Genomic DNA, 13,436 nt, shown 5'->3' on the forward strand with positions numbered 1-13,436 from the left:
GATCCCAGACACCTTCAGCATGGCTTTGCTTTGTAGCCGCAGACTCTAACCACTCGGCTGAGGAAGGCCCCAATCGGAGAGCCCTATGAATGTCGATAATAACTCTCACGTTTAGTATGTGGCGAGAGAGCGTTCAAAAGCATCAACTATCACCGACTACAATGGTATGGAGCAATTCGGGAGATTTATGTTTTGCATAAAATTGTTAATAACTTTCATATTTTCTGGTAATGCAACCTTAAACAACTTAATTATAAGCTATTAGATCATCGAATGGGGTGGCAAACATAGCTTAGAAAATGGTGGCAAACATAGCTTAGAAAATGGAAAGTATTCGCCTCTGTTTCTTGATCAGAATGAGAGTGTGTCAGAGAATGTAACACATATTGACACACAGTGATCGTTGCCAAATAGTGAGTGGTGTGTGTCTCTCTTTATTTCTTTCGTAGCTCTTTATCTTCCACGAACGAAACACGTCATGCGTGTTGAGTGAATACAGGCGGATAAATGGAATGAAATTATGGCACGTGTGTCAATGGTTGTTAAATTTTCCAAAGTCGCTTCCCCGATCGAACTTTATTGTTCCATGTGTCCTAAAAATCAATGCAATTTTTTATTAACATTTTCGAATACAATTCAGAAGCATCCGTTAACTGAAATGTAATAATTCTTGCTATAATTTTATTGAATTCGCTAGGACTTTACTGAATTAAGAAAACTTTGTCGATATTATATTTGTATCGGGACAAAATTGAATTTATTTTTTATGATTGAGCCAAAGATTGGTGCCTACATTTCCCGACTTTAATTCGGTAAACATTGGATACACCCCAACTTGGAAATTGATCCACATCGACCAGATCCCACAGTGGAAAGTATTATTTCAACAGCAATTCACTAGTAAAAATTTATGAACTAAGAATGAAGCCAGCTTTATATTTTGTACCGCATCTATCCATGGCTGTGTGTAATTTTCGCTTTCCCTGGGCGAATTCAGATATGAAATTGGAGAAAATCTGGAAAATTTCACCTTTAACAATTTTCCATGAGAAATGTGAACGTTAATGGATTCTGTGCATCTTCTGGGGCACATCTTCCATCTTCCACGTATGTTGCGGATCTCCATCGAGCGCTCAAAATAATAGAGTCGAGAGGTTTTCCGTTTCAGTATCGAATTCAATTGCGACAACATCCATTTCGCTCCCTAATGTTTACACAATTACGTCGTCTATAATTTCTGCTACTAATCTGCGAGCTTACAAGCAGCTCACAAGATTGTTACTTGTACAACTACGTCGTAGCAACAAAATCTTCGCATTTCACTCGGTTACTAATGCCAGAGTACATTTCCCGTGCGTACCTCTTTCCGCCTCCGTTGTCTTCGAGATCATTAGCATCAGTAGGGGCTGGGGATTTGTGTGCCGCGTGCCATCCAATGCGGCCTTTGCTCTGGGCCGAATGAAGCGATTGCTGGAGCCGGTAGATTTAAAATAAATTACTTCTAAGGATGAGGTAATCTACCGTTTGCTGCTGATTGCTTACATTGAGATACGAGATGGAATGCTTCCTAGATGGTTGAGAAATACGTTACACATTCCATCGTTCGAGTTTCAAGGTGAACTGCCATAGAAGATGTCAGAACGAATCTGGGCCCAATTTCATGTGAAAAATTAATATGATTCTAGTGGGTTTTATTAAGGTTGTATTGTTGAAACACGACAGAAGCTCGTAAACTTGTTCTTTCATATCACATACAAAAGGCCCTCTCTGATACCGCCGATGGCTGTTGTCCTTAGGGAGCCCTCAGGAGAAAAGAGATGTTACCGAAAGGGACTGAGGTTATGTGACACCTTGGCATCGACGACGACCCGGATGAGATGTGACTTTCCTGGCCGTAGATGGGAAGTGACAGCAAGCAATTCTCCTTCTAGAAACACGACGGATGGAGATGGTTTCTGCGGAATGTGAGTTGTTGTGCGTGGGGATACTTGTAATGGGGGGCAATTGGCACCATAAATGAAATACTTAGGTGTGAAGAGATACCCTTGATATCCAAGAAAAAGAAGGTACGGGATAGAATAATTAGTATCATTCTGTTTTTAATTAGTATTTGGGCTAGGAAACAATTCTTTAATTACTTTCTCAGGGGCGGTCAAGGTTGCAATAGCAAGAAAAATCGTTTTCCAAGAATTGTTTCCCCGTGGGTGATCACAGCTAGCGTTGACTTGGATACAGGGATACTTGGTGTACATTAGGGTGGCCCAACGTTGATGGGGAAAGGTAAATTAAAAAAATATATATATTTTCTATATATACATCCCATTGTATAATTTTTCGCAATATCGATGAAGGCTGAACTTGTCTGTGACAAGCTTGATGTTTGTATAGTGAAAATGAAATAACGCAAGAATTAGGCCAATTGTAAGAACAATACACTATAGCCTTCCAGTTTAAGCCAATTTTTCATGAATGCTAAAAATATTTGTTATCTGGAAACACTGCTCATGTAAAATCAGTAAAGCTCAATACATCAAATTTTCTGCAAGAGTATCAAACAGAATTTTCAGCGAAGTTTAAGTTTACATTTCGTGTTGTTAATTGTTATCAGGAATGCGACACACATGTTTGTTGACGCTGGTATTATTGTAAGAACGAACGAATAGGGGGAGATCCCCCAGTACCGGACAGCACCCAATAAGCATAGCATAAGCATAAGCATAGATGACCGTACAATTCGTAGTTGCTACTCCGTGATTAACCAGAACAATCGAAGTTGCACAGGGAATTAATGAATGGGGCTTGGGATTAGCTTACCATTCTTCAATGTGCACAAATCGAGAGCTCAAATTTAAAAGTCAATAACGGCGCCGGCCACGTCCTTACGGTCATCGGGGAAGGGAAGGAATGTTAGTGTGACTACCGTTGTTACTAGAGACCGAGATCACCTCTGCATCTCCACGGTTGTCATGGAAAGGATATTGGGTTAGCGGGATAGGGTAGAGATCTGGGAGTCACCAATGTTTGGTGATGCGATCCATGATATAATCACGCCTAACCGGATTCGCGAAATAATCCGATAATCGTATTGTACGCCGAACAAGTGCTCGTCACTCGCCCACGCAGGAGCAAGCGACGCGATCAATAGATCAAACACTACTAACGATCTGCGACGCTTTTCCATTTCTCTGAACAAACGACGCGCGACAAATTTGATCCTACCCTCATCGCCCGCCCCCGCAGGAGCAAGCGTCAAGGTCGAAGGATCAAACACTACTAACGAACCGATCACTTTTTCACTGCCTCACTACCGACGCGCGACATGTTTGATCCTGCCCTCATCGCTCGCCCCCGCAGGAGCAAGCATCAAGGTCGAAGGATCAAACACTACTAACGAACCGATCACTTTTTCACTACTTCAATACCGACGCGCGAGCAATATAATAACGCGACTCAGTGAGCAATATAATAACGCGAAAACGATCCAAGGAACCCAAAAATTTCACTGTTTCATTCCATCGTCAGAAAATAAAATTAAAGCAAAACTATACTCGAACTGTACTGATAATGATGCAAAAGTGTTCGATATTGTAAAAAAATTGAATAACAATAAATAAATAAATAAGTATTAATAAAATGTTTTCATGATCTCATAACGCATACCCAAATCCAAAACTTTTAAAGTTTATATATAACATTTAGAAACTCATCGATCATACTCTAAAAAAATATCCTGGTAAAAAAAAAAATATTTTCGTGTAATCTGTTAATTCATTTTAATTTATACATATATACATATACATATAATATTTATACGTATACATAATATTTATACATATAATATACATAATACTAATGAATACATGAAAACGACTTGTTTAATTCACGCAACCCGAGCAGAAGCGAAGTTCTGACCATCAAATCGAGATATTGATTTGACTGACATAAGAGATAAAAGATCTGAAGATAATATCTAAATTTTATTCCTGGAACTTCTAAGCCATATCAAAATTTGATGTTTGCAGATCAAATGAATAACTTGCTGATATTGGTTAGATCTTACAAAAGCTAAATATGATATGCTAATGATATTCCAGGAGTAAATCTCAGATATCATTTTCAGATCCCTCATCTCTTATATCTATCAAGTTAATATCACTTTTAGATGTCCATATCAAAATTAGCTATTGCTGAGCTTTTTTCACCTGCTCGGGAAGGCCCTTAACAATAAAATCAGCAACAAACTGCGGTTCCCGTAATAATTTACACCGAAAAAAAAAAAATTCTACTAAATGTGAAAATTGTGACATGTTTGAAATGTCATAACTTTTTTGTTTATTGGTTTACCATCACCAAATTTTTATGGTAGATAGCTAATATAATGGACCGTTTTCCCTCAAAAAATTACGTTGGTATTCCGATAGGGTTTTGAGATATTTGAGTTTTTGTGTCAAAAATTATGTTTTTTAATGCAAAAAAAAATAATTTTTTTTTACTGTGTGTATTTTTTTTGGAATCTTTATTTAGTTGTCTAACTTTGTTTCTTTAGTTGTCTAACAATCGAACGAACCGTTTTTGCTGTGCAGCTTTTTGAATATTTTTGAACCATTTTCACATACACCCTTTTGAAAAGTTAGTCGTGACTCAACTTGAAGATTTGATATCGGAAAATGACGATTTAGATGGAACTGGAAAACTGTGCAAAGTTTCAGCTCAATAGAAAAAAATGAATTAAAAAATTTACCAAATTTTGGTGCTGTTGCTTGGAATCACTCTATAGTTTGTTCTACAAAGTTGAAGACTGAAAAATTTTAAGCAGATTTGACAAAAAAAAATTTGATAGCTTAAAAATTGACCGTTTTAGAGCATTTATTCTCCTCAATCTATACTTGGAAGTCAGCGTCATAATCAGAAATCGTACTCTAGTAATATACCGTTTCAGATACGATATATCTCCTACGGTGGACAAATTACTTATAAACGGATTTGCGGCAATTGAGCATTTGTTACTTCCAATCAGAATGTTTCCCAAAGAGCCTGACAAATCCCAAAACAGAAGTATTCGGAAGTTTGGGAGGAGCCATGCCAGGAAATTCAACCGTGAGGTAAATTTAGAATATATTTTCAAAAGACTTTTCTCCTTATTTTTATTGCTGAACTCCTTTGACGTTTGTTTTTTATGAAAAATGTTTATATCTATTCACCGACATAATTGTACAGGCCTCAAAATATGTGTCTCAATCGGCTCTAAAGATGACGGGGAGAAAACTTTGCTTAGAAATCTAAAATAAAAAAAAACAAAGACCTATTTTTGAAGGGCCACCCTACATCACTAGCGAAAAATGCTCTGAAGCGATGAATTTTTGAGCTACGAAAAAACTTTTTATGTCAAATCAGCTTAAAATTCAATCTTCAACTTTGTAGAACAAACTAAATTAATATTCTTTAAAACAAAAAAATGTGTTGATGGTTATCTTTTTTACAAAGGGCCACCCTATTTTTCGTACCGACCAAAACAAATAGTTTTTATAATAGAAACAACTTTGTAGAACATCTTTTTTACGTAAATTCGCAATTGAAGGCGTGAGTTCCATATTTGCTCCTAAAACCCCAATCCGCCCCACTGTGCAATGATCGCTAGACAGCCAAATTCTTTAAATTAGTTTTGACCCAGTACCGGACAGCACCCAATACCGGACAAAGTCGAAACATTGAGAAATCATGGTCCAATCAAGATGGTGTATTAGTAGTAAAGGAAGCTATTATGGAGACTAATGTTTGCGTAGAATAACACATCCTTGAAATATGCATGCCTTTTTTAAAAAGTACAAAAGATTGAAAATTTCAAAAAATTTGACGTATTGCCTTAATTTTGAGCCTATTTAGTAATTATTTTGAATATGAAAAAATACTTTCGATCACGCAAGCATATTCGAACATAATCCTAATTTGATAGTATGAATGAATTTTGTACCATAATTGGACTAAATATGGACAAATTACAATTTTGTTTAAGCACCTCCTGTCCCCCAGTTTCGGACAGCCTGATTTGTTATATGATATCTTTGTAATTATTACACGAGTGTCTCAAAATACATTCATTTTTCATTGATTCCGTCGATCATGGTATCAAACATGCAATAAAATTAGGAAGAATGAACATTCAGAACAACATCGTAAAATATGCTATTTTTCATCATATAAGAAAGAGGTTTTTGATGGACATCTTGCAAACTATGAAATACTCAAATTGTTCTTGTAAATGTTGCAAATGCATTGAATTGCCAATTATATACTATTCCTAAAGTAAACACATTCAATGATGTTCTAATTTACAGAATTCGAGGCATTTCCAGATTGTGTCCGGTATTGGGTGCCACCTTTCAAGATCGATCAATTTGGTACTAAAATACATAATCAAAATGCAATGTCAAAATTCATACTTATATTTTCAAATTTATTTTTGTACACTATAAAAATGATAATATTTATCATAAATGAGTAACAGGAGCACATAAAACCAATATTTTTCGAATTATGAATTTAGTGGCTTAAGTGTCTGGTACTGGGGGATCTCCCCCTACGCTTAATGTCTAATTCATTACAAAATAGTAAAAAAGCAAATTTCCAGGGAAATAGCAGTAGTCTCCAATCATTATCTTCTTCTTCTTGGCATTACATCTCCACTGGGACAAAGTCTACTTCTCAGCTTAGTGTTCTTATTAAGATTTTCACAGTTATTAACTGAGAGCTTTCTTTGCCAAAGTTGCCATATTCGCATCCGTATATCGTGTGGCAGCCACGATGATACTTAATGCTCAAGAAAATTTTCATTACGAAAAGATCCTGCTCCGACCGGAATCGAACACAGACAGACACCTTCAGCATGGCTTTGCTTTGTAGCCGTAGACTCTAACCACTAGGCTAAGGAAGACCTCATTATCTTATGTTTGCATTTTTTTCAATTTTTGTGGAGCTGGCAACACTGTTCAATTTGAATCAAAAGAAGTGCAACATCTCGAAACTTATACGGGATAATTCATTTGCATATTCAGTTAAGTTCAAATAAACAATAAATATCTTATTATTTTTAACAATAGCTTCTTGGGTTCCAACGCAACGATTGTTTCCTTTAATTTATACCATACAAGACTAGGCCACATTGCACAATGCACACCGTCACGTAGGCACCTCCCCTGCATCTTCCCGGTTCAACCCTGCCGACCAGGTGCAATCGAAGCACTGCAATTGCAACCATCTTATCTTTTCCATTCCGCACAAAGCCGGTCCGTCCGTGGTCCATTGTTCCAGTAATACCAAATTGAAGTGTATTGCTGTTGCAGAGGATCTCTGCACAAATCCGTTTATCTATCCAAGGAAAAATCTTCTAATTACAAAGGAAAAAGATTTGTTCGCTGCGGCGGTGTAGGAGTTTTTCGCAATGAGCATTTTATGGTGACAGGAAACCGAAGCAAAAGTTGCCGGTTAAGGGGAAGAGCATAGCAGGATTAAAACGGAAATGAGCTACAAAGCTGAACGGGAAGCAATTGTAGATTTCATCTGATCACGTGGAAAGCTAATGCTTGGTTTCAGTAAATGAAAAATACTTGTAAATAATCTAATTATTCAACCACGTGCAACAATTTCATCGAAACCAAAATCGAATCTTGAAAAACGCGAATTTAGAAAATTAAACTGCACTATACGCTTAAGGTTTGATGCATTGCTTATCATCAACAATACAATGCCATCAGCTAAATAATAAAACGATCAAAATTAGAAATCTAGGAAAAATGGTAAAAAAGCAGCACGGTTCATACTATTAAGATAAGAAAATTAAACATTCAAATTGTTTTATATCATTACTTCAAATAAAAATCATTTATTGAAAATTTTCATAAGCAATTGAACAGGATTCAATTGAGAAAATGTTCTAAGCGCTTTCTCAGAAAAGATCATCACAGTTCAATATTAATTTATTTTCATATAAAATCTTCTAGGTGTTAAGATGTCGTCCTATAATCTCCCGAAGATTCTTTCACGTTTTCTTTTGTTTCTCTAAACAGCACTGGGAATTTTTCTGAAGAAATTTTTCGAAAATTTTGCAATTAATGCTTCAAACTCTGAAAAAATGTTTAAAAAAATTCCATTGGGTATTCTTCCAGATTCTAGCCATAACTCCATATTTTTCTGAATTTTAATTCTCGTAGTCACCCATAAATCATATCTAGAAATCAATCCTCTCCATTTTTTGTTCGATAACTACTCCAAGAATACCTCAATAAATGTTTGAAGGTTTTCATTACACATAGCTCTACGAACCACTTCATACTCATGTCCAATTTATATAAGATTTCTAGAGCACCACCTACAAAAAAAGTTTTAGAAAAGCTTCTTAAGAAATTTGTTGAATAATTTCAGCTTCTACTAAATTTGGGAAAATCAACTACATTCCTTCGGAAAATTCAATAATTTTCCGTGGAATTTCTGAAACTTTTCGACAAAAAATTCTGATGATAATCTCACAGCAAAGCTTAAATGCTTTTTGTATGATTAATTGCAATAGTTATTGTTACTTTTCTTTTTCTTTTATAAAAGCCAACGGTTGTTGTAAAATGAATGGAGTTTTTACTGAAAGTATTAATACTCAATTTCTTAGAAAATGTGTTGATTGATGCAGCAATCATTTTTTTTCAATTCGCTCAATCTTTTCTAGAGGAACCATTTTTAATTATTGTGGTAGAAATGTAGAAGTTTAACGTTATAAAACTGATGTTATTTAAAGAACATTGTTTAAGTTTTTCATTACTAAGGAATTTTTCAAAACTTCTACTTCTTTTAAATTTGAAAGTATTACTTTTTGGAGTATAGAAAGATTTCTGTACGCAGTTCCTCCAGAAAGCGTCATGTCAATGAAAAAGAACAACAAATAGTAGATAAAAACAACTAATGTACAACGAATCAACAAAATATAGAGTAAGGTGGGGCAAAAGTTCGACCTTAGTGGTATAATCAAAGTTTCCAGAAAACAATAGCATTTAAAACAAAACAAATACCATACAGTGAACCTTCAACATATTGGCTTTCATTTTGCTGAACAAACTTGTGTCAAAATATTTACCCATTTTTATTTATAACTGTTTCAAAATTGATTGTCTTATTCGAACTTTTGCCCCACCGGTGGGGTCTGAATCTTGTGTGGGGCAAAAGTTCGCTGGCTAAAACACAAAATATCGATCCTTTTATGACAAACATACTTTACACCAGCCGTAAACTTAAGTTTGCCGAAAAATACACTAAATTTTCATCAAAAAATTGCCCAAAAACCGGGTTAATTGTAATATACTCAAAAATAGCAGTTTTTCGCAAAACTAAGTGTAAATGTGAAATTTTGGTGACTGTTTTCACACGATCAGACAAATTTGACTAAATTTGAAGATAATATGTGGATTTTGGGCAATTTGCAAATTTTTCCGTGATTTTATACATGGGTCGAACTTTTGCCCCGCTGATTGGAACTTTTGCCCCACTATGGGCCAAAAATTGTTTTCAAACATTTATGCAAAAACTAATACACCTCAAAGCAACCTTATAATAGGCCTAGAAACGCCCTTACATAAAATATTGAAAATGATTTTATCTTCAATTGGTTCCATGCAACGAAAGTTTGACCAAAAATTACAATATTCACGTCGAAAAACAACAAATAGCCATAACTTTTCCAAATCTTAATCGATTTTTATGATATTTGGATTGAAAGTCCCTTACTTGAATAGAATTTGAACCACCATGAAATTTATAAGATTTGTTTTGAATTGAACTAGAAATCTTAAAAAGAAACTCTTACCCCACACGAACTTTTGCTTTTGAAGTGATTATTTATAATCCTTTCGATCGAGATGAATAATTACAGTATATTTAAAACATGTTTAATTAATAATAAAATAAAAACAATTTCTCTCGAAATCTTGGAATGTTTTTTAATCATTGATATTCAACAGGATTCTCTTCTTGACTTGTGGATTCCACAAAATTCAATAAAAAGCCTCATGGAATTACACCCTGAAATTGCACAATAATTCAATCCCAGAATACAAATTTTGCCAATTATTAATATTACTATATCAAAAGCAATATTTTATGGAAAATCCTTCCTAATTTATTTGTAAATATCCTCAAAAATCCCTTCTCTTTTCTCAGTTATTATGTTGATCTAGAAAGAAAAAGTAGTCCTCCGTTTTTTGAACAAAATTTCCTCTGAAAAATATAAGACAATAGACATTTCAAAAATACTTTTCGTAGATAATTGTGTCCAATCCGTGGATTTGAGCAGAATTGAAAAAAAAACATAAAATAATTTTCGAAGCGATTTGTGATGTATTGTGGAAATATTTCCGAAAGACTTTTGATATACTTCGCGGAAGAATTTGTCATGAAATTTTTAAGGAAACTTTTTCGGAAAATCATAGAGGAACTTCTAGTAGAATTTTCAACTATTAAATTTGTTAGAATGAATTAATTTTTGAAGGAATCAAGAGGGTAAACTGTAAACTTCTGCTGGGTTACGTAATTTTTCAGTTTTGGATCTGAAATCTTGTTCCGGCATCATTTTGTTTATAAATAATATACAGAAACGGAATGATTGAACTCATCCAGCAGGAAAGCACGTTGAAAGTATGAGCAAATCTCATAATATTATTTGACTAATTTCCAATAAATTTGTAGCAAAAGTTTTGAAGCCCCCTTTCGATATTCCTTGAGGAATTTGACTGCACTGTCGGGGCAAAACTCACCTTGTCAATTTCCATTGTCGTAGGAACAGGGGGGGGGCATTATTTAGGTATTCAAGAAGTAGTTATGAAACATAAAATTGAATGTATACTTTTATAAATGCTATTTATGGAAGAATCCCGGGCAAAATTTACGGATTTATTTCTGGAACCTGAAATAATACCTGCTACTTGAACTCCTTTAGCAAATCTGCTGGAAATTTTAATAAATCATCAGAAGAATTGCTAGTAATGTTTAAAGAAACAATCTCTGGAAAATGTTTGGATGGAACTGAGGTGAATCCTAGGATGACAATTTCAGATAAAAAAATATTTTTTAATTCTCTGAAGTAATCCCTGAACAGATTGCTCGGGATATTTTGGCTTTCGATTTATTTAACAAGCCTAGTAGGAATTTTTGCAGGAATTGTTAAATAATATTTTCGAGAGAGTGTCGAAGTAATGCGGGGAGTGACATCAAATCGATTTTTAGAGTCATCTAAGGAACACTTATATAATTATCTGTGAAAACAAAAATGCAGAATCGCTGGAGAACTTCTCTGTGAAAACTGTGGAACATAAAATCCTTAAAGTGAAACTTGTAAAAATCATTTGATATTTTGTTGTCAGGAAGTCCTGGATTATTTTTGCTGCAACTTTTCCAAGCAATTCTTTAAGAATTTCCGAAAGATGTTCTGAAAGGTTTGTTAAACTTTATGAGGAACTTTAGGGAGATCCATAACTCCAACAGGAAAAGTTGGAAAAAACTGTTTTTTGAAACCTCAGTGAACTTGGTGATCTTGAAGAAAATTTTGATTAATGAGCAAATGGATTTTTTTAACTACAATTAGAACTGCAACAATTGGAACTTGTATGTAATAAATACGTAGAGTTCATGCATGGAGAATTGTTGAAAAGAATTTACAAAGCATTTTCTGGTGGACTTCTTCAGGAGATTTCTTAAGCGATTTGATAAAGATTCTTCGAGAGCCGAAGTAACGTACAGTAAAACGAACTTTAGGAAAATTCTATTGAATAATAACAACTGATCCAGGGAATGATTTTCCGTATGAAATTCAGTGAAAGTTGGTAAATGAGTTCTTGGAGAAAGCAATGAAAATATACGAAAATAATCAATGAATACCGTGGGACGACTAAAAACACAAAGTGGAATACCTGAAAGGTTCATGGAAGAATCATAAGGGTATATTCCTCATGAGTTCTTCTGAAGATTTTTTTAAAGATTTTTTACTTGATAAGACACCGAATGAATATTTTCCGGAATGAAAATTAAAATTTAAAAATATCACTGATGTGCAACGATATGAGACAAGATCACAAACAATTAAAATCATTACAAATCGATGGGAACTACGAAATTTGTGGAGATTGAGATTATTGCGACTTCTGTAATTTACTAGGCTCCCCTAGGCTCCCTTCAGAAAAAGATTCTAGCTAAGCCAATGTCAATTTCTCTGAAACAAACAAGTTTTGCGTGAAAAATACTATGCAGATTGATGAAACATTTCATCATTCATTTCATTCTTGACATTCTGAAAAATTGGTACATTAAAAAAAAAAACCTAACAGGAAGATTAAACAATAAATTCGAAAAGCACGATTCTGATGCAACTTTCACGATCATTCCACTTGTTGTTCTTAAAGGGCTCCATCTCATTACTCCGAACGCCATTACCCTGAATGCCAAAACCCCAAACGCCACTACCCCGAATGGGTCACTACCCCGAAAGCCATTACCCCGTTTGGGTCATTACCCCGAATGAGCCCTTACCCCGAATAGTATGAGATACAGTGCAGTATCTTGTTTTGCGGGCAAAAAAGCGTCGCTATAGAAAATTGGTAATTAATGGCACGTAAAATTCTTCGGTGAAATGTTCATCATATGTTTTCCCTTCTCTTATATGTCAGCTATTCTTTAGAAATATCTTATTGGCAACTATCTTCTTCTCATTCTTTCTGAGACAATGCCTGTTGATCAGCTCAGTGGACACTTTAGCAGTTCAAGGGTTCATTCATAAATTTCATAACGCCAAAAATTGCATTTTTGACACCTACCCACCCGCTCATACCATTTTTTGTATGGAAATTCGACATATTGTGTATGGACTGTAACATTTTGAGGACAATCACCCACAACATTGTTTGTCCCCTTCAGCGTTACGAAATTTTTGAATGGGCTTTTAATAAAATAAGCCTTTTATTGACTGAGAGCTTTCCTTGTTAGTTTACCATTATTGTGCATGTATTTCTATGCCCAGGGACGTCAAGGAAATGTTCAATGCATAAGATCCGCCGCCGGAGGAATTCGAACCCATAACCCTCAATATAGTTTTGCTGAACAGCTGCATGATCACCGGTATTTGGACTTCTTGGTGGCGTTCATCAATTTTGTTTTCAAATAAATATTTTCCTTTCTTATGAAGATAGGTTGTGCCATAGCATTACGTTGTTACAGCATTTTTTACGGCATTTTTTTAAATTATCGGACAGGTTTGGGCCGGAGGTTCTCCGATTTGCATGAAATTTTCACCAGAGGTAGAACTCGTGGATACATGACCAAAAGTGAAATTCAAAAAAATTATAGTGGCCTATTTTCCCGGAAAACTCTAGATGAATTTTCACAATTTCTCTATATACCTCAAACTTTGA

This window comes from Aedes aegypti, chromosome 2 (genome assembly GCF_002204515.2).
Source record: "Aedes aegypti strain LVP_AGWG chromosome 2, AaegL5.0 Primary Assembly, whole genome shotgun sequence".
NCBI lineage: Eukaryota > Metazoa > Arthropoda > Insecta > Diptera > Culicidae > Aedes > Aedes aegypti.